Source organism: Lasioglossum baleicum, chromosome 17 (genome assembly GCF_051020765.1).
Source record: "Lasioglossum baleicum chromosome 17, iyLasBale1, whole genome shotgun sequence".
Classification (NCBI taxonomy): Eukaryota; Metazoa; Arthropoda; class Insecta; order Hymenoptera; family Halictidae; genus Lasioglossum; species Lasioglossum baleicum.
The window spans coordinates 10,744,908-10,768,690 of NC_134945.1; the positions used below are offsets into that span (position 1 = coordinate 10,744,908).

At 35.8% G+C, this 23,783-nt stretch overlaps 2 protein-coding genes across 7 annotated transcripts in view; one reads left to right on the forward strand and one right to left on the reverse strand.

Annotated features, from left to right (window-relative positions):
• Nucleotides 1-2,336, reverse strand: part of LOC143217646 (uncharacterized) — a 170,892-nt gene extending 168,556 nt beyond the window's left edge. The window contains exon 1 of one of the 4 annotated variants that reach the window (XM_076442153.1): nucleotides 2,181-2,333. The gene's annotated coding sequence lies outside the window, so the exon portion shown is untranslated. Of the gene's footprint in view, nucleotides 1-2,176 lie in introns of all 4 variants that reach the window. The other 3 variants (XM_076442155.1, XM_076442156.1, XM_076442151.1) reach the window with 3 other exon arrangements.
• Nucleotides 1-23,783, forward strand: part of Dip-lambda (Dpr-interacting protein lambda) — a 233,757-nt gene that overhangs the window by 75,786 nt on the left and 134,188 nt on the right. The window contains exon 1 of one of the 3 annotated variants that reach the window (XM_076442161.1): nucleotides 487-3,395. The exons of the other annotated variants lie outside the window; for them this stretch is intronic. The gene's annotated coding sequence lies outside the window, so the exon portion shown is untranslated. Of the gene's footprint in view, nucleotides 1-486; nucleotides 3,396-23,783 lie in introns of those variants that run through there. 3 annotated transcript variants of the gene reach the window in all.

A 23,783-nucleotide genomic window follows, 5' to 3' on the forward strand; every position in this document is an offset into this window, starting at 1 on the left:
TTTTTACGCACTATAACAATTTAGAAACAAAATGTAATATTGATTTTTAAAAAAATTCGTGACCTTGAAATCTCAAAAATTGACTATTAAAAAATTTCTTTTTCTTTTGCATTATATTTAATTTATTAAACGGTACAACTTTTGTCTAAAAAATTTTTTCATATTTTTATAAGTAGCAAAAATATATATAAATATACATATAATTATACTTAATACATACATATACATTATGCATGTATACATTGTTCATTATAAATATTATGTATATGTATTATGTATAAGTATATGTATATCTATATATATCTTTGCTACTTGCAAAAATATGAAAAAATTTTTTAGACAAAAGTTGTACCGTTTAATAAATTAAATATAATGCAAAAGAAAAAGAAATTTTTTAATAGTCAATTTTTGAGATTTCAAGGTCACGAATTTTTTTAAAAATCAATATTACATTTTGTTTCTAAATTGTTATAGTGCGTAATAAGACAAATTCAACGATATACAAACATATATGCTGACCATACATATACTGCAGTGGAGAAAAGCGCGAGTTACAAAATTAAAAAATTTTCAAAGTCGATTTGGCACAAATTCCCGTTATTCGATCAATTTCTTTGCACAGATTATTTTTTCGTCCAGTGGCACCATTCTAGGGGTTGACCCACAAAAAAATCTGCGAAATAATTTTCGCCAAGTATAACAAAGGTCTACCCAAATGTGTATGCTTTAAAAGTAATTGAAATGTGATACAAAAATTTCGCGTTTGAAATGACAAAAACTAATTGAACGGCACGTGACAGATAATTGAAAACGACACGTAATAACTAAAAGATACATGAAAAATAATTCAGAGATAATTGGAAAATAATTCAATTTGGAAATAATTACAAATAATTTAAAAACGGTGGAAAAATAATTAAAACAGCATTGAGAATTACTGAAACGTCATGGAAAATGGTGGGAAAAAGTGTGAAAATATTAAACAGAACCGAAATTCGAAAAGAAATTTGAAAATAATTACAAATAATTTAAAAACAATGGAAAGGTAATTAAAACGGCATTGAGAATTATTGAAACGTCATGGAAAATGGTGGGAAAAAGTGTAAAAATATTAAACAGAACCGAAATTTGACAAAATAAGCAGAACGTGCTTCAAATAATTGAGAAATAATGTACCTAATTAAATAATTGAAGAATCATGGAGATGATTGGAAAGAAGCTTTTTGAAAATGGTCGAGAAATAATAAAAATAATTTAGAACACAATATTGAAATATCTTCGAAGAAGTTAATATTGACTCTCGGAATACTAGGAAAATATTTTACGCCCACCCGGCCACGAAATGAACAGTTTCGCTATCGCTAATTCAGTGATCCGAAAAAATTCGGTAACGAAAAAATGTCGCGATTTTATACGACACTTTGTAATATTATTAAAGAGCAAACATTTTGTCGTGTCGCGACAGAGCGAACGGCACGTGCAAAGCACGTTTCATGTGGCGTGTAGCAGCACGTGACAGTTTAAAAACTAAGAGAGGCCTGCGCGTGTAATTCGAATGAAAACGTTTGAAACCGGCGGCGGTTGTTTACTGGTGGCTAATGACGTGCCGTTTAGTTTCGGTCAGCGAAAGCTAAGCCTTTACTCATTTTCGGCGTGCCGCCACCTGGCTGTGCACTCGCGGTCGTTTACATTCGTTTCTGTTTGTTTCCACGAGACGGGCATTTTCGTGCCATTACACACCCGCGGTCGCTAGAATTGCTATTCAATTATTGTCCGTGTACCGCGAGTCACGCCAGCGAACAGTTGTTGGCCTACTTCGTTAATAACAAAGTAGTTGAAATTACATTTTCAGCTGGGGCTAACATTCTTTCCGTCATCGGCTGGCACACTCATACAGGCAGTAACGAGTTAAAAACATCGATAACTCAAACAATTTTTCTCGGTATAAACACATAATTTAATATAAAATTGAATTGAAGTTCAGAACGTATCTTAAGGTATTCTTTTTAGTGGACGATTGCGAAAGTTCGTGTCCAACTGTACTAGATTATACATAATAACAGCACGGCTCCGTGTGTCGCATGGAATGTACAAGATTCTAGGTTATGTAATATCTATATGTATGCAAGGGCACGAAAAATTCCAACAGTGTTAAACTAAGCAAACAAATACTGACTTACTCTTCTGTTGCTTGTTCGTCCTCTTCTTAATTACTTGTTGCTGTACATGGTCTTCGAAGAACGTAAAATAAATCATCACAGGTTGATTTCAGCAAGGAACATTAGACTATCTGACGCGTTCATACTCTTTAGCACTGCAACTTCAGACGTTGGTGCAGAACTATCGATCGTACTATTGATAATTATCGATTGTACTATTGAAAGCAAAAATGTAAATATGTCAATATTTCGAAATAAAAACTCATGGTTTTTAGATTCATAATGTATAAAATTGAGATTAATACTTTTTTGTACAATTGCAAAATTATTTTATAATCGAACAATCGGAAATTATCGATGGTGCTGGCTATCGATATTTCTCCATCACAATATATATTCACTATCAACTTGCAATCAGTGTTCCGATATGGTGCATCTTTTTCAGCCTCAATAAAGTAAGATTCTCGATAAAATGGGGTACCTTGAGCATTAAAAAAAAATTGGTATGATTTGATTCTGAAAAATGAATGTATAACAAGTGTATTTGTGTATATTTTGTAACTCGTAGGACACGTCCTGGAGTTTTTCTGTCCGGAACAAATTGTTTTGGTACATTCTCGCCAATATAACTGCCTCAGGGCTCTGGTACCTCATCATCCTACTACAGATACGTTACTGTTTTGGCCGTGCATGCGCGGAAAAAGATGCACCATATCGGAACACTGCTTACCATTCCTAATGTAGCTTACTTCACAATGATCAATTCAGCAAGTACATACAACGTTTTATAATGTTTATTCTGTGAATTTGTTGGTGTTCATATAAACATGTATTCTTTTCTTCTTATAGAGCCGTTCCGCCGGAATTGTTTTGCGAAAGGTCGAGAACGAAGGGCTACAAATCACGTGAATTATAGGTATGCGTTGCCCCGGCTTGGAACATAAGTCTTTAAAAGAACACGCGCGTTACGGAGGTGTAAAACAAACCGTCATAGAGGTCGTACCCGAAAGATATCGGCGCGTGGCTATCGCACGTTTCGCTTACCAGCCAGGAGAAAGAGAGTTATGATAGTGACAAATGACTCTCGCCGTTTCGTGTTTTCCGAACCACCGTAACATTCTCTATCGCCACCGTGTGTGTTGTTACCTTCGACACCACCATTCCGAGTTTTGCTTGCATCTTGTCTGCACACAATTCACAAATCCTTGCCCGCCGCTGGACTTTCCTGCAGAATGTGTATGTATGTGTATAAGCTATAGAGACAATTTATTGGTTTGGCACGAAAGTTCGTATCGTTTTTAAATCGAAATTCAAAGATAAAATTAAGATATATTTATTCATTGGTTTATTTAGTAACATGGCAAGTTACTCGAAAAATGGTAATTTGAAAACACTACGAACTCTTTCGTTCCAACAAAATATAGGTCATATTTATATGCTTCACTTCTTCTTTTTTCTGCATTAACTTCTTTTTTTTTGAAGATATTTTCGATTTAATTATATCCCAAATAGCACAAAGACGTCTTAAAGACGCAGTTGGACATTCAGACGTCTTAAAGATGGCCCGAATGTCCTACGAACGTCTTCCGAACGTCTCCTGAACGTCTTGTGTTAGAAAACGGTACGTCTTAAAGAAGACTTTAGACGCCTGTTTGACGTCCAAGAGACGTTCAGGAGTCGTTCGTAGGACATTCGGGAGGTCTTTAAGACGTCCCTAAGAAATCTTGAAGGTTCATAAATGTTAATTAAAATAAAAGAAGGGAAGAGTAAAAATAGATTTCGACAAAAAAGAGTTTAAAGTTAAATCAATAAATAGCTTTATTAGAAGAACGAATGTGGAATTGATAGAAAAAGTGTAATAAAAATAACAATTGCAATTAAAAGTACAATAAAAATAACTACGGTTAAAATTACAATTATAATTCAAATCACAATAACAATTGAAATTGGAATTGAAATTGAAATTGAAGCAAAAACACTATAACTCGAATAAATAATACCAATGTTAATACTGGTAGATTATGGGTATATTATTGGAAATGGGTATTTATAAACAGAAATAACGCACAAGAATTCAAACTGTCTGTTCTTTATTTAACTGAAGAAGAACTAGTCAGAAGACGTCTGTATCGTTAGCGAGCCGAAACTGAAGTGAAGCTACAGAGAAAGTTTTAGGGGAAAGAAAAACCCCTGTTGGGTCCACTCGTGAAAAACAGATGTGGGAAATCCCTTAATTTATTACTCAGGGCCTCTTTGTAGTTGAAGGTTGCAGGCCTTCCACTTCTGACCGAAGTCAATGACAAAGACCCGAGGACCGTTAAAATATTCCGGGACACTCTTAGTATCCTTCAACACTCGATTTAGTTTTGCAGATATTCCAACAGGCCCCCTCAAAAATAAGTCGATGTTCTTTTCACTAGTTCATTTTTAGTTGTTTAGTAACTGTATTTTAAAATTACCATACAGACCGTCTTCCTCGTATTCAATTTTGACTCTACTTCTGGGGCAAAATACAATTGGTCCAACATTCGTTGCTTGGATTAGGGAAACCCAGAAAAACCTAATCAGACCATACAAAATATATCTATTATAAGTTATATAATTATTATTCATTTATTTTAATCATTATCCGAGTCCCATTCCTGTTCTAAATTCCAGGAATTTATTTGCTGACAATGGCTTCGTAAGAGTGTCTGCTAGTTGGCCACCTGTGGGAATAAATTCAAGTTTTATGACTTTCTTTTCAACTTGTTCTCTTGAGAAATGGTACTTTATGTCTATATGCTTCGATCGTTTATGACTGCACGGATTGTTTGCAATATTAATACAGCCCATGTTATCTTCGAATATTACTATTGGATCAGAGACACTTATATTAATACTCATTGCCAATGATCTCAGCCAAAGTGCTTCTCTCACAGCTTCGAAAAGAGCCATGTACTCTGCTTCAGTGGATGAAACAGCTACAGATGCTTGTCTTTTACTGTTCCAGCAAATTGTACATTTTTCATATAATTTGAATAAATACCCTGTTGTGCTCTTTCGATCAGTATTTTCACTACCACCCCAATCTGAATCTACATATGCACTCAGTATATTTTTGTAATCGTTTTTAACATAAGTTAATTTAATATTAATTGACCCTTTAAGATATCTAAGAACCCTTTTAAGGTTTTGCCACAGCTCGCTATTATTTTTATTTGAATATCTGCTTAATATATTTATTGCGATACTTAAATCTGGTCTTGTGCAAATCATTATGTACATTAAGCATCCAATTAAATTTCGGCAAGGTGCATTGTATTGTTCGTCAGAGTTTAAAGCTACGTAGTCTAATACACTTGGAAGAGGTGTAGTAACTGGTTTGCAGTCTAGCATACTAAATTTCTCAAGCACAGTCTTAATATATGCACTCTGATCTAATGTTGTTTGTCCATTAGTTCTACTCACTTTTATTCCAAGAAATAGTTTGATTTCATTCAAATCCGTCATACAGAATCTATTTTTCAAATAATTTTTGAAATTTTTCATTGTTTCAATCTCAGCAGTTATTATCACTAGATCATCCACATATAGTACCACGTATATATTCTTTAATATACTCTTTCTATCTAAAATATAAATGCAACGATCTGCTGATGAGTTCCGGAAGCCTTTCTCTAAAAGAGCTTTTTCAAACATCTCAAACCAGCATCTAGCTGATTGTTTAAGACCATATAATGATTTATTCAATTTACATACTTGATTAATATTATTACATTTGACACCTTCAGGAATTCGCATATAAATTTCTTCCTTTAAAATACCATTTAAAAAAGCTGTTTTTACGTCCATGTGGTGGACTAATAAATCATGTTGATTTGCAAAAGCAATAAGAAATCTAAAACTAGACATTCTAGCTACAGGTGCAAATGTTTCATTATAATCTTCTAGATATTTTTGACTGAAACCACGAGCCACTAGTCGAGCTTTGTATTTCAATGGGTTTCCGGATTCATCATTTTTTTTATCGTAAATACCCATTTACAGTCGACGATGTTTTTATCTTTTGGCCTCGGTACTAAATCCCAAGTTTTGTTAATAACTAATGAGTTTATTTCTTCAGCAATAGCTTGTTCCCACTTAATCCTATCTTTTCTCATTTTAATCTCTTCAAAAGAAGTGGGAATTTTTAAAACTATTGACTGGGCACACAAAAGATAATCATCGTCTCCATCAAATTCTTTATACGAAATAGTCGGTCGTTGTTTAATCCTATCACTCCTTCTAGGTTCTATGCTATCTTTTAATACTCTTTCTTGATTTTGTTCTGGTCCAGATACTCCAGCTATATCTGTTTCAGTTACAGATTTATTTTCCATATGATCTATCGTTACTTCTATTCTCGGCTCTACTATATCTGATTTATTGTTATCAGATTTCATCCTCTTCAGCACATCTGATTTTTCACTATCAGATTTATTAATATCTACTGATTTCGGCATCTCACGAGATGCATCAGTTTCACATAAATCACTTTTCATATCGATTCCATTTATTACCGGCCGAGATTTTAAATAATTAATTTCATCAACAATAACATCCCTTACTATTTCAAATTTCCCCTTTTCTACGTTCCACACTTTATAACCATTTGGTACAAATCCTACCAATATACACTTGTAAGATTTTTCATCAAATTTTGATTTCCTCACTTTATTGTGAACGTATACTGTGGAACCAAAAACCTTTAGATATTTTAATTTGGGCCTTTTATTATGCCACAATTCAAATGGGGTTTTATTTACACATAGAGCTTTCGATGGGGTTAAATTAATTAAATATGTAGCAGTTAAAACAGCTTCTCCCCAAAACTCTTTTCCTAAACCTGCACCGTTTATCATTGCACGTGCTTTTTCGGTTATTGTCCTATTCATGCGTTCTGCAACGCCATTTAATTGCGGAGTTCGCGGGACCGTTAAATGATAGCTTATTTTTGCAGATATTCCAACATATATGTATAAAAATCATACTGTTTATGGTCTTAAAGACGTGTTTTTAGGACGCAAGACTTTCAGACCTAAAATAAAGGTAAAATGGGCGTCTTTAAGATGTTGTGTGCTGTCTGGGATGTATATTATTATATCAACATACTATACAATATACAATATACTGGATATCAATATACTATACAATAATAACTAAGTAAAACTAAATATATTTACTATACAGGGTGTCCCAAAATGTTGTATTTCCCCAAAATGGGTGATTCCTGACGCCATTTAAAGTAACTTTCCTTTGCGAAAATGTTCTTCGTGGCTCTGATTGGTCCGTGTTTTTCGTTAATAACTCCTTAATAAAGCCGCGGAGAACATTTTCGCCAAGGAAAAAGTTATTTCAAATGATCTCAGGCATCATCCTTTACAAGGAAGTACAACATTTTTGGAGCGCCCTATACATGAAGTAAAAATTTATTACGCTATTCATGTTTAAAGTTATTTTCAATTAATTATTTTATGTATATTTTTTTAATTATCACGAATTCTTGATTTATTATAATTGCTTTAAAATACTATTTGTTGGAACATTATATGGTGTAAAAAGGTAAAGACTTTGTGTGATAAAAAATATGAATATACCTGGGTGACAAGATACTGCGTTATGAACCCTTTATACTAAATGCAGTTCGCCCGGTATAATGTCGGACCTCATTTCAGTTTCCACTCAATAATGAGGTCTTACGGTTGAAAGTTCTTTCGAGTGTACGTCGAAATCTTTACAAGATAGAAATAGAGCGGGAAAGTTCGAAACTGACTAAATCAAGTTACCAGAGGGATCTAATTAACTTGTTATCGTGAAGTAATGGACATCGGTGGAAAATAACTCTCCTTTTAGTTCGCCAAAAGGAGCACGGAAATTCCAAGATATTTCTCTGTGTGTATTTCCTCTGTAATGATTAAGTAATTAGCCGTACGTCCGACTAACTAAATAGATTCGATTAATTCAATTATCAATGTTTACGATAAATTGTTCAAAATTCATCAAAAAGTTCAGAAAATTATTATTGTGTGTTTCATGCGTGATTATGACACTCTAAGCATTGCAAAATACTGAAATTAATTAACAATTTAATTAACAGAATTCAATATCGTGTACTCCGAAGGGTATTTGACTATTCTGCGCGTCAAACTGAGTCAAAAGGATTGAATAATTTTTTTTATACGGGGCGTGGTTGCGGAGGAAATCAAGTTTGAAAATTCAGCGACAAGCGCGTTCGCGACTTTCAAACTCGATTTGCTCGAGAACGAAGCCTCGTACGGAAAAATCGTTTTCTACATTTTCGATGAACTTCTTCGCGTAGAATCATCCGACGCAGTTGAAATTGCAAATTGTTAAACGGCGTGACGGTAATGAACGAAAATGTCGGGAAAGTTATGATAAAATACGAACAGGGCGCAGGAATGAAAATGTCTGGAGTGAAATTGGACCGCGGACGCAGCATAAAGAGGCGTCCGTGTTTCCCCGGAGGATCAGCGTAACCAGGGGAGTATCGAGCCAGCTGGAATCGCTGTATGTTTACGGAGAAACTTGGGAGCCGAGTTCGATCCTAAGGAATAGCTGAGATTCGAAGAGAGCACGGTAACCGTGTCCATTGAGACCGGATGCTGCCGTTCGGTGCCGAGGACGAAAGAAGACGACGACAATCTGCTCCTGGGAAGCTGAGGAGAACGATTGGCGTCGCTGATTCGCCGTCCATTAAGGGAAGCGCCTGGCGAATGCTGAACTTACGAGAACGAATGATGCGCGGCGAGATTCGCGCGCAAGCTTCACGAAATACGATATACGGGAAGACGAGAGGTTTACGACGGAAGGAATCCGGTGGAACGATCGGTCCCTGATGGTCTTCGATCGCGAACACCATTGAAAACCGACTGTCGTCAGATGCAGTGAAACTTCGGGAGGGTTGATCAATTTTTCACGGGGCGGGCTTAATCACCCCCACCTAACAAGCGCAATTTTCGTATTTTCATCGGGAAGAAATTTCTGCGGATTGTCGAAATGTGGACGAAACTTTGCGAACAAGTTTCGTGAAATAAGATTTTGTAGTTACACAAAAGAAATCCATTTTGCAAAATCCTGAGGTTGTAGACTTTTCAGACCAGATTTTCTTGAAATTCTACATGTTTAACGAATTTTCTCAACGTTAAAAAACGTTCGTACCATAATCTCCTCATTCTTCCCATATTCTGCAAAGTTTCAGCTTCAATTTTTAAAAAATTTCATCGCTCTGGCTTATTTCTATCGAAAGTTCTCTGATTTTGAATCGAGTGTGGTCTTTTTCCACTGTCAGGCAGCCGTTGTACGTGGCGCGCTAATTTCTGCGAAGCGCTAACTTCAAACACAGCTGCCATAGAAAAATGGCGCAGCAAGTTCATGGGGTACTCAATCGAATCGGCAGAAACTCTGCTTCAATCTGACGTTCGGATCATGGTTTACGATCATTTCTTGCCGGGATACAGCGAGTTACAGGAAAAATGGAAATTGTGGATTTTTTAAGCATATTTTCAGGAACACCTGGTATATCGAAATGTTAATGAAATTGAAAAAACAAAACCAATGCCTTGAAGAGAAAGAAACGCTCTTTCTATTGCTTTTTTTCGCAAGATTCTACGATAATTTTTTCGCTTTCTGGAGCCAGTTAAAGTTCCAAAGCTCAATTTACTTCAATGTTGAATAACTCGAATAAAAAAAATCGCACAATATTCAACAACCACACAATTTACACAGGAAAGATAGCCCTTCCATTTAATATTAACGCGATTTATCAAAAAAATTTGTTGCTCCCCGTGTGATGTTCCAAAGTTGCAAAAAATTTTTGTTAACCGTCAATGTTGTCTTTATCTCGCTATAACTTTGTAAAAAACCAACATAGCAACAATTTGAAACAGAGCATCTAAAACTAGAGGTTTCAGGCTTTCAAACCATTGTTGAACGATATCGATACGGCAATTTTTGACGAAGTTATGATCACGTAAAGTGATCCCTTAATTCTTTTGAGGAGTGTATTAGAGTGTTAGGTTCCTTTACAGTATTATCTTTGCTCGTTCGTAGCAAATGTAATTTCGATTTTTCTTTCATCAAAAAATTTGTAAATAAAGGTGAAATCCTGACAACAGAGAGTACACTAAAGTTTCATGACACACAATTTTGCAGTATCATAATAAAAAAATCATATAGTTAGTTTAGTATGCCAGGGTGTGTGATGATTTATTTTTTAGACTTTTTGAGTTTCATTTGTTCTAAAAATTTGGGGATACAGTGAAATCGTTGACAAATGTGTATATCTCACTGACAAACCACTTCCGGTTGTTTTAATAGAAATAATGAGAACGTTAACCTATTAAATTATGTCATTTAGCAACTCCTAACAGCAAAATTTATTTTAGAATAAGATTGGACAGCCCACGATGCAACGCGGTGGGGAAGATTACTCAGTGATCGATAAATAATGAGCATTATCGTCCGTCTAAACGACCCAGTTCAGTCTCCTGTCCAACTGTCAAATATTCCACTATCCGACAGTTAAAAAGCAGATTAAGTAAAATGACATATTTTTATCCTCCCGGAAGATGTACAATACATTCACAGGATCTACATAAACGAGCCATGAAAAAGAGAACGTCAAAATATTTCAGGTGCGTCTGAAAATCAAAAATAATCCAAATAAAATTGTGCATTAAAATTACCTAAGAAACGGTTCTAACAAATTATAACACAAAATTCTTAAAATAACTAAACTGTCCTCGAGTCGCATCTCAATTAGGCAAACTCCAATTTTGTGTTCACGCCCAACTTATAATTTCTTTCTCTCATTACCATTGGCTCACAGTTTATCAACACACTATAGTAGTTTTGGACTCGCGCCTGCCAGTATGGAACATGTGTGTGCACTAAAAGTTTCAATTCTCTTTTGAAAAATGTCTCTGCCGTGTCAAGTCGCCTAACTTTGGAACTACAGAGGACACTGAACGTGCTCGTTGTCTACAGAATAATAGTGGACGTCGCGAGACACCTGGCACGACGAATTAACTTTGCGTGAGTGGTTAACATCGTGTAGAACGTCTTCCATTGCCGTGTTTCACTATTAAAATGAGCCAAACGAGCTGTATGCGTACAGAAGTTAGAATTGAACTGCACCATCTGATTCTCTGCGAAAACCTGATTCGAAAATGTACGACGAATTTATTTCGTGCGACGCGTCATTTTCAACCAAATCTAGTTCGAAAATTCCTCGAAGTTCATTTTGTTTTTGGAAAGGGAGCATCCTGCGAAAAATATTTATTCTATAACTTTGGTTCATGTTTTGAATAATTAAATTCCGTAGTTTAATCTGTCGTTTATATTTTTGATTTGACAAAATAAATTATTAATTGTTAAGCTGTATAATATAACAATCGATATAGGGCGATTCTTCACGAAGAATGTGGAATCAGACTTTCTTGTACGAGAATTTTTGATTTCCAAATTCGTTTTTCTCGAGTTCCAAAGTCTAAAAAAATTCTTTCTATATTTTCGACTGAGTTTTTTGTACAGATTTAGACAATGCACAGATCGATTATATTTTGTTATTTTTAATCATAAGGGTATGATCGATATTGGGGGAAACTTTTGAATTTTATATGTAGTATAAATTCGTACAGACCTGGATCAGATCCAGAGCCGACTGTTAGCGATTTTGCTGAGTGGTCAGTAGCTGTGGTCATTGCATAGGTGAAACGATATTCCGACGCAATGTGTGCGAATCCGCTGAATCACTATACACGAGGACAGATCATTCAAAAAAAGATATTTGCAATTTATTTTATAGACCTTTCTTTTTTTCTTTTCCTTGTTGTCTCTCAAAGAATCGAGGCGATTGAAAAATAATTCAGGACCATAAGAATGATTGAATAAACGTACAAATAATAGGAATATTTGAACAGTAATGAAGAAATTATTTAAGTGACTCGAAATCATGGGAAATTATTGCGGAAATAACCGGAAATTAAAAACAATTAGAATGTTTGCAGATCATCGACAAGATGATCGAACCAGATGAAAACTAAACAAATAATCGAAGAGTGAACGACATTGATCAGAAATAATTGAAAACGAGAATGTTTCAATTTTAATAGATCAAAATAATTGATATAATTGTTCTTGATCTGTCATTCTCTTCTTTTTTCCCTTTCGCTCCCCCTTAGATTTTTCTCTTTCTTCCCCCTCCGTCCCTCTTTCTTTCGCACTCATACCCTTCGCCCTCAGTTCATCATTTTCCGTTTTATCCCCCCCCCCTTTTTTCACTGTTTCGCTCGAAGCCATCCCCGGCGCGGCGCGGCTCCACCCCTACAGTTCGCGGGGGCATCTCTCGCAGCGAGCGTATCTGAAGAATGCAAGGGAAACGCGGTTCAACTACAGAAAAGGAGATCGAGGTGTAGACAATGCGGCCGACCAGGGAAATGCTGATTCGCATTCCCGAAACGCCCGGTATTCCAGCGGTATTGCACGAAATTGCTGCACTCTGTCCGCGTCATTCCACGGCTGGTTGCTGCAACAACACGGCTATTTCCTCGTTTCCTTCTACATTCCGTTAACTTATCTTTCCGTTGATTTTATGTTCTTGCAAGCTACCTTCACCTCCTTCACCCGCACCCCCTATCCTGCCTCTGATTTCATTTAGCTCTCGAGTTGGCTCCTTGTTCTCAACATAAGGTATAACAACGGTATTTTTCCAATTGATGGACCAGTTCTTTTAGATCTGTCTTCCTTTCGTTTTTCAACCAAAAGAGGATGATATAATTAAAAAATACGTTCCTTGACGATGTTTGACGTAAAGTTTTCTGAGTAACCGTTGTGTTTTAATACATTTTTATTTTTTATTAACAACAAATTGTTGGGTCGACATTCAAGATCAGAGAGTAAGATAGCTCTATCTATCAAACCTTTGATTAAGCCCACTTTATGTGGCAAAGAGTGAAACGAGTAGAAGTTTACATATCTACCCGACCACAGCTAGTTTTATGAAACCAATTCGTTTTTAACCTATTTTCTGTTCTAATGACACACACGTCGAGAAAGCTTAGACTTGAATTGCTTTCCATTTCATATGTGAATTGTAATCTTTCCTGAAAGCTGTTGAATGTATCCAACAAAATTTTCAATTGTCCAGGTTTTATACATGTGATTATGTCATCGACATACCTTTTATACAGAACCAATTTAAAGGGCAGTTTTAAAATAGAATTCTCTTCTCATCTTTCCATTACAAGATTTGCAACAACTGGGGAAATTGTGTAATGTAATTCATAATTTTGTTAATCAATTTCATTCTGGTTGAAGTTTGTATATTGTCGCAGTCGGTAACCTTGGTTAAACCAACCTCTATTAGCAAAATTGCTTCATAATTTGTAATAAACGATAGAACTGTTGCGCCGAAAGCATTTAACATTCATTGAAAGAATGCTTTGAAAAGGGTATACAAAATATTCAACACGTAAAATTCATTTTTCAACGAGATATACATATCAATTTATATCCAAACAATTTTTACTTGCAATTAGAGGATCGTTCATCAATGTAAAAGGACTTCTTTAAACATATTTAATAATTAAACAACTGAGTATAAACGAGTGAGATTTTTTGCTCACGTAAGTACAGTAATTCTTCGGAGAAGGTATGCAAAACTGTTGAATTTTTTAACAATCCAGAAGAATTCTTTGTCAGTATTCCAACCCATTTTTGGACTCGAAGTAACCAATCGTCTAGGAATCGATACACGTTACTTTATATCGAGACGGAGACGTACGTGCTCCGTCTGAAACTACATACAGGTCTTGATCGACAAAAAGCGAGTAAGAATTTCTCCGATATCAACTGGGTAAAACGTGTACCGTTCTTCTATTTTCCATAGGAAATTTCTTCTATTTTCTTGCCATGGGGGGCGGCCCTCTGCACGAGTGTTTCGTTGTACACAGAAGAGATGAGTGCGCTATCAATAATGTACTCGAGCAATGAATGTTGCGATCCTAATTTCGATCAGTTGCTCGGAAATAATCCCTTACATTCTCGTGTCGATCAATAAAATATCATTGATCAACGTGAGATCAAATATTCATTCCACGACAAAAGTAACTCTAATCAAAACTAATTATTAATCCAATCGGTGATGGAATACCTAATTTAATCATCGGTCCAATCGCTAAATAATATTACCGATTATCTCGGTCAATTGTTATTTTATGTAGGTTAAGTTAAAAATTGCAAATGGTGGCTGCATAATTGATGTGGCTGATAAGTGAATAATTGAAATGACTGATAAATGAATAATTGAAATGACTGGTAATTGAAGAAATGCAATTGACAACAAAATATTGTATTTTAATTGTGTTTCCGTTGCAATTGGTGAACAAATATTTGAATTATGATTGGTAATTGCATACTACATATAATTACGATAGTTCAATGTTTTAGTCGCAATTGATAAGCAAATATTTTATTTACAGTTGAGCATCGACATATTTGCTATTTAATCCTCAAAAATTAAAAGGAATATTGTGCAAATTTACTATGAAGCACGAGGATTCGAGTTTTAAATTTACGGATGATTTTCTACAACATATATCTCTACACTGCTGGCTATATAATCCTCAACTTTGCCAGTAAGGTGATAGGATCAGGGAAACCCAGGATCGAAGTAACGGAAATTTGATTCCTCTAACCAGTAATATTGTACGTGACTGTTTATGCGTCTGACATATATTCAGTCGTATTTCAAAGATTGTAAATTATCTATTTAAATCATAATTACATCTTGTAACATTGTAATACCAAGCTGTAAAATTGTAATACCACATTGTAAAGTGAAATGGACCCATTTAAGGGTGTAAAGAGCTTCAATAAAAAAAACAAAAAATACTCGAAGCTCACATAAATTAAACCTTCTTTTGAGTTGGACATTTTTCTACACCTTCTCGAGGGCAGTAGCCTAGTCATAACGTAGCAGTGTGTAGTCATCAACGAAACTACTACAAATAATGCTCGAAAACACGGTCCCAAGACTATCTTACTATCCCAAATTTTCCGCGGACTGCCTTCAATATTCCAGGAAAAGTACACTTCCTCTCTTTCGCGGGGAATTTCATTTCGTCATTCGGCAACAGTCAAGACAGTGGCGTATTCAGCCGTGTGTGCATCGGACCGCGTTTACACGTGCACGCGTGCATAAACGGCTGCGCGAACGTGCACGTCGCGCCGCGCCGCGCCGCGCCGGCATGGCAGTGCAATTCACATTGAATGGAACGAGGGAATTAAAAGCTCCTCGCGCGCAATTTCCCGCCCCTGTGCCCTCACCCAGATCTCGATTGTTTTTTCTTTTTTCTTCGGGCGAAAACGCAGTTTTTCCGAATTTTAAAAGTGATCCCGTACAACTCGCGAACGTCTCTCTTGTCCCGGATCGATATCGCGGATCGGTATCGAATTGTTCCCGACGTGTTGCAAGCGTGTGTACGCACACCCACGCACCCCTAAACGCAGCGCGCTCGTTTAATTCAATGGCCAAATTAAAAGTTTCCTACGAGCACTGTTCTTCGTTGATGCATGCAATTACCATCTCCATGGAATTCTAATTTTAAACTTGCCGTCCGTGACCCGACTACTATTGCTTCGTTCCTTTCCGAGGAACTTATGTCGCTTGCTTGGTTTCGGGAGCTAACGAGTCACCGGAATCCAAGGATGGATGATTTATAGGGCGGCAGTGAGGGAATGGTTTTTGTTTGAAAAAAATTGGATACCTTCCTGAAACCCACACGAACAAGCAGGTAAAGTTTTAATGCGATGCGTTGTTCTTTTTTGCCGGTGGGATATTGTGTGTCAAGAATTTTAATGAATGAGGATCCTTACAGGAATCACTTTATTTATAACTTTAAGTGTAATGCATATTCTCTGGCTTATGAAAATTACTTCATTAATAATAAAAAGCGTTTCTTTCTCTAATAATTTTAATGAGTGGGAAATCACAGAAATTCTTTGAACACGTTCACCATTTAAAATTTCCGATAGTTATTTTAATCATCTAATATCATTTATGCGATCACAGTATAAATGTACACTTCCACAAAATTGCACCTTCTTCCGAGACTATATTGCGGTAAAATTCATATAGCAAAAATTTCAATTTCCGAATCAAGGAAGCTTGTTTTCATAAGACCACCGATAGAGCCTGCGTTTTCGTAGTGCATCGACACAGTCAGGAGCGAGGATATGTATATGTATATTTTTCAAACACAGGCGCGCGTGGACGATGCCGGGGAATCCCGGGATCAAAGTTCCATCACTTTGATCCCAGATTTCAACAGATTCTTTCGTCATTCTTCTGGATCTATGTAACATCCCCGCGTGATATAGTTTATCGATTTTAATTCACTATAGAAATATTAAAAAACCACCGCACAACAATCCTGAGAACCAATACTTTTAGAAAAACACTCTTCAAATAAAAAGACATTAAAAAATAGTCGAATTCGACCGAACAATATTTATTTTATTATGTTTTATCGAGTGATTCTTTTTAAGCCGTATTTAAGAGTTAATTTTAATTTATTTTAATTTGTTGGTTCTGAACTAGTTCATGTTTTTATAGTGACGCTGGGCAAAATTATGGTTGAATAAAAACGCCGCCTGTAACACGGAAGTTGTTATCTATGAACGAACTATCAGCCGGAAATGAAACACCAACATATACGAGACCACGCGCCTCTATTCGGTGGTTAAAATATTTGCCGTCGAAAAATTTTCAGCCTTGAACCTTCGCAAATATTGTGATACTGGAATTATTTAATAAAAATATTCAGGTCAACGTTGCTGGACGTTTGATACGATTCAATTTTGCGGAAAAATATCGGTCAACAACGCATCAATGTTCATTTTACTGTTGAAAAGCTTTTTATTTAGAAATAAATGAAATATCAAATATTTTATAAATAAAATATCAAATATTTTATTTAGAATCTTCCCATTAGAAATCCACGAGAAAAAAAAATTTTCTTTGAAAATTTTGCAAGTTGAAATGTCTGCAAAGTTTAGTAATTTCAACATAGTGTAACTTTGCTAAAAGAACTCGTACAATAATCTACCCGGGCACATTGTAAAGCTTGGAATTTCTACTTTTAACGAGTCCTAAAGCACTTTTTATCTTAAGCGGCCAAGCGAAGAATGTCTCTTTCTTGAAAATATTTCACCTTGGATGACCTTAAAAGTTTAAACTGTTGTAAATTCGTAACAAAAACTCGTACAAGAATTTATCTAGGCTCATTCGAAAGCTTGAAACTTCTACTTTGAACGAGTTCTAAACCACGCTGTTACACCAGCAATTAAGTGGAAAAGCAAAGAATGTCTTTACCTTGATAATGTTGAAACTCATATATCCCTAGGAAGTTTAAACTGTTGTAATTTCTTTTAAAATGCTCGTACAACAATCTACCTAGACTCATTCGAAAGCTTGAAACTTCTACTTTGAACAAGTTGTATGGTACTTTTTAATTTAGAATGCTTTTACACCAGCAATTAAGCGGGGAAGCAAAGAATGTTTTTTCTTTGAAAATGTTCGAATTCATATATCCTTAGGAAGTTTAAACTGTTGTAATTTCTTTTAAAATGCTCGTACAACAATCTACCTAGACTCATTCGAAAGCTTGAAACTTCTACTTTGAACAAGTTCTAAGGTACTTTTTAGTATAGAATGCTTTTACACCAGCAATTAAGCGGGGAAGCGAAGAATGTCTTTTCTTTGAAAATGTTCGAACTCATATATCCTTAGGAAGTTTAAACTGTCATAATTTCTTAAAAAAACTCGTACAATAATCTACCTGAGCTCATTCTAAAGCTTGAAACGGCTAAACGGAAAAGCGGCTCCGAAAACTTTGCCATTTCGAATGTATTTTCACTACGAATCAGACGCAGAAGCGAAGAAGGTTTTGTTCCTAGGATTTGGTCGTGAAAGTAGACAATGTCGAGGAAAGTTCCGAGTAATAAACATCCAACAGGGCACGGTCCGTCGGGATTTCTGTCAAATCGATAATGGCCAGGTTATTTACATTCACCTTCGACGGCGTGATGTTCCGTGTGTTGCATTTCAATTTCCCGAACATGGTATCGTTATGATATCGCAACTTATTATACGCAGGACAGGTCTACGCGAGAAGCATCGGGGAAAGTGTGAAATGAAATTCTGGCGGCGGAGTCAATCGACGTCGGCGTCGGAATAGCCACCCCCTGAAAAGCAATACTTACAGGTATCTGCACTGTGGATAGCGCGCGTGCGAGGAGAAATACAAGCGGAGCGTGAGCATCTCTTTTTCTATTAAAAATCGCATACTTTTCTTAAAATTGTACCCAATGAGTTGAGATTCTTTGTCACGTTAAAAGAATTTGTTTACTACGTGTTTAGAGTGTTGTTCAGTACAAGATTGCCGCTGGCTCAGGGGAAATGTAGGTAAATAGTAAAAATTCATAGTAAAAAGTTCATAGGAAAAGTTTATAATAAAAGTTCATAAGAAAAGTGCATAAGAATGTCAGTAAGAAAAGAATAAATAAGAAAGTTTATAGAAAAGTTCATAGAAAAGTCCATAAGAAAAGTTCATGAGAAAAGTTCATAAGGGAAGTCCACAGAAAAGTTCATAAGCAAAGTCCATAGAAAAGTTCATAAGAAAAGTCTATAAGAATGTTCGTAAGAAAAGTCAATAAGAAAATTGATAGAAAAGTTCATAGAAAAGTTCATAAGAAAAGTTCATGAGAAAAGTTCATAAGAAAAGTTCATAAAAAAGTTCATAAGAAAAGTCTATAAGAATGTTCGTAAGAAAAGTCAATAAGAAAATTGATAGAAAAGTTCATAGAAAAGTCCGTAAGAAAAGTTCATGAGAAAAGTTCATAAGAAAAGTTCATAAAAAAGTTCATAAGAATGTTAAATGTCTAAAAAAAAATTTTTAGATTGTCAATTGTATGCGTCGTGCACTTTCTCCAATCATAATTCAATCAATAAAAAATATTCTTTTGTCAGAAAGTGATCAATTAGGTATCCAAAATGTTGTTATATTTCATATGTGAAACAAAGACAAGAACAACATAAATAATCGTAATAAATTACAACAATAATATTTCGGAAACTGTGCCAGTTGACTAAATTATGCAGTTTGTTAACCCGCGCAGAACAATGGCGGGAAGCGACAAATCAGATAAACGAATTGTAATAACAAGAAGAAGAAACGGTACAATGAAAAGGAAACAGCAATGTGGCACAACAAAATTATCACCTTTCGTTCCATTTTATCTACATCGGTGTTTAAACAAGTCCCATTATTTTCGGAATGTACCGCCGCGTCGCGCCGGTCGCGCACCGTTAGAACGTTCGAAGTAAAATATCGCAGCACTCGCGTTATCCCGTTTCACGATCAAATGTTCTAATTATTCCGCACCTTCGTAGTCATTGTACCGTCGTAGTCATTCGGAATTTCGATTAAAATTGTTGGAGGGCTCGTTCAAGGTACGGTTTTACGCGCGTAAGAACACTTTCGTCGAAAGTGATATCAAGTAAAACTGAAGTGTTCTATAAAAATTGACAATGCACTGTAATAATTAGACCGCGAATTTTTTATGGGTATTTGGCGGAATTCAGAACAGACATTGAAATGAATATTGGGTCGTTCCATGCCAAATCGATCACTTTTTGCAGGCACCATCGTCGATTTTGTTCTATATGAAATATGTTGTAGTCCATGTGAAATTAGGGGGTGTTTCGACTTTTTTTTAGAAATGGCAGACCTTCAAAGTTTTCAATTTTTGCCCATGTCGGCGAAAACGGGCCTTGCTTACGAATTTTTATCTCGGGAACTGTTTGTCCGATTGAGCTACATTTTTTTTTGTTTTATTAGAAGGATTGGACCATTACAAAATAATTCTTTCAACCTCGAAAATCAACTTTATAATGTTGAAAAATTTAAACAAATTCTTTTTTTACGTTTTTTTCGATGAGGGGCCGGAGTGATTTAAATTTTGAAAAAAATATGGTTATATTCCTTGAAGTTTCGCCTTTAAAATGAGACCTTGAAAAAGATGGTATCATTCAAATTGACGTCACAATGAGCTGGTAAAGTACGCCGTGTACCTTCGTTTCAGGTAGAGGCGAGTCGAGCGCACCGCTCTTATGGTCCGTTGTCTATACCGCTGGTCTGATAACAATACCAGCAGACTGTATACGAGTAAATAACCTTATTTATACATGGATTTATTGTTGTAAAATTTTTTCCATCGCGTTATAATAGGTTCAATTTTTTAAGACGTCTGAATTTAACATTTCTGCAAAAAATCGATGCAAACAATTTTGTTTGCATTATGTGGAATCTATGTCGCTAGACCAAGACTTGTGTCCCCAGTCTACCTTCCCCTTCTACGACGCTACACCCCACGCTTCCTCCCGATCATGTGACGCGTGTCGCGATGTCACGTGACTAGTCTGGTACCGACAGAGAGGGTGTAACTTTTCCCCCTGAATTCGAATCAGTTGCTCTAATCTGGCGACTCTGGTACAGTGTTAACAGCTCAGTCGTTCCCTTTAAAATACGGCCAGCTCCATCCAACAATCCCCAACAAAACGCACGCCAGATTAAACATCCTCAATTCCCGAAGATTTCCCTGGAAATCCTGAAAGTTGGATGTCGCTGGTGTGTCCGATAGGAGCTTGTCAGTCAGTCGTGGGATGGAAGAATAAAATAAAGAAGCGGAAGGGAAGTCCAGCCGTGGCAACGACCCTATGCTCGAGTATCCCCTCGACAAAGGCTCTCCCGGAGCTTATTATTATTTGTTCGACGACAGGCACCGCATGGGCCGCGTCCCTTGGCACATTTTCTTTCGGTATCAGATAATCCCTGGGAAAAAACACAGACACGCGCTCGTATAGCAACTCGAATAGACCCGGTGCGGCGCGGCGTGGATAGCTGCGAATCGAAAACATACGAGAATTACAGAAAAGAAACCTTATCCGACCCATGCTCGTCGCCTACGCTCTAATTTTTCATGATTTCTCGCTTTTACGGTTGTTCTTGAGAAACAGCCTAAAGCTATGTCCACACCGACGCTACGTCCAGCGACTTTTCTTCGACTCTTATTGCCTCCTCCTTTTATTATGTATGTGAAGATTTTTTCCAGACACTGTGACACACATTATTATTCGGACACTTAAAGGATATGTTAATTTTGTAAATACAGTGATAGTCAAAAGTGAGTATACACCTCGAGTACACGGCATTTGTTCAACAATTATTAGATATATGTTACATTAATGGAAAAGTTATTTGAAAAACAGAAAGTGTAAATTTATGGTAATTAAATGTAGAAAACGTAATTTAATCTAATAAATAATTTTTGAGATACAACATAAAATACACACCTGAAAAGAATTAGGAGATCACTTGTGCGAACCCGAAAAATTGGTCCCACTTTACGTGATCATAACTCCGTCAAAAATTGCCGTATCGATATCGTTAAACAATGGTTTGAAAGCCTCAAACTTCTAGTTTCAGATGCTCTGTTCCAAATGGTTGATATGTTGGCTTTTTACAAAGTTATAACGAGATGAAGACAACATTAACGATTAACAAAAATTTTGTGCAACTTTGGAACATCACACGGAGAGCAACAAATTTTTTTGATAAATCGCGTTAATATCATTTGGAAGGACCATCTTTCCTGTGTAAATTGTGTGGTTGTTGAATATGGTGCGATCTTTTTATTCGAGTTATTCAACATTGAAGTAAATATGGGCTTTTTAACTTTATCTGGCTCCAGAAAGCGAAAAAATTATCGTAGATTCTTGTGCAAAAAAGCAATAGAAAGAGCGTTTCTTTCTCTTCAAGGAACTCCTTTTGTTTTTTCAATTTCATTAACATTTCGATATACCAGGTGTTTCGAGAAATATGCTTAAAAAATGCACAATTTCCATTTTTCCTTTAACTCACTGTATCTCGGCGAGAAATCATCGCAATGCCATGATCCGAACGTCAGAGTGAAGCAGAGATTCTGCCGATTCGACGATAATTTTTTACTTATGGCAGCTGTGTTTGAAGTTAGTGCTTCGCAGAAATTAGCGCGCCACGTACAGCGGCTGCCTGACACAATGGAAAATTTGGACCAAACCTGATTCAAAATCAGAGAACTTTCGATAAAAATGAGATGGAGCGATGAAATTTATTTAGATTAATGTTGAAACTTTGCAGAATATGGGAAAAATAGGGAGATTATGGTACGAACGTCTTTTAACGTTGCGAAAATTCGTTAAACATGTAGAATTTCAAGAAAATGTGGTTTCTCCAGTACCACGCGCGGAAAAAATGTTTTTTAACATGCTATACAATATCATTTCCCGTAGATTCTTTCACACTGATTTCAAATCTGCTCTCAAAATTTATCTACGACCTCAGGATTTTGCAAAATCCTGATATATAGCATATTAAGAAAAAATTTTTTCCGCGCGTGGCGTTCCGTGACAACGAATTTATTATTTTCATTATTTCACAATTTACAATTATTTTAAACATTGGATACGTGATTCGCTAATAAGATGTCTGTTTACATACGCGATTGTGATACTAGAAATACCATGTACTACAACATGACAACTTTGGTTTTTGCGAAAGATGCTGTAAATATCATGTAGAATCTCATATGTATGGGGTGTATACTCATTTTTGACTCTCACTGTATAATGAACCACGTGTCTTGGATTGTTTTTGAGAAGTTAGAACAATTAGTTTACCACAAGATGTGAACCAAAAGTTTTTAAAAGGTCTATCTTTTGTTGCATTGTATTCTACACATCTTGCAATAAAAAACATCTTATTTGGGTCATACATTTCTGTACATCCTATACAAGGTTAATATAAAAAGAAAAAAAATCGTTAAACAACTTTTCTTTGTAAAAGTTAACAGTCAAATTAGAGCTTTATTCATTTCCTCAAAATGACCCACTGAAACAATATGACGGTCTGTCACTGACAATAACACTGCGAAACTATGTCACATTTCAGAGGAGATTCGTCAGCGAGGAAATTAAACGCGTGGTAAACAGGTGTAATGAAGGCCGCAGTGCTGTTTGCTGAGATTTTGGAGGGCTTTCTTGGCGAGGGTACTTTAATTCAAGGTTCTGCGTAACTCTCTCTGGTGTTTTCTTGTTAGTTTTTCTTTCATTTGATTTTTAATATTGCAAATTGTGATTTTTCACAATTTATACCAGTTTCAGTTTTGTCCTTGATGATTGTCTGCGATGGTGTAATCTGAATTATAGGTACATAATTAATAGTATAATTTGTATATTAATAGCGTATTATGTAATTGATACTGTAGGATTACTATTAAAGAATAATCTTGGTTTAATGTACATACAAAATTCAACACATTGCAACCTTGTGAAAAAATAATACAAATGACAAATCTTTTGTTTTTATTTCCCTTGATAATATTTTTCTAGATGCTTTCCTACCAGTAAGAAGTCATAAAAGTGAAAATAATTGTTAAACATGTGTTCAACAATTTTTCTCTTGATTCAAACTGTAAATTTGA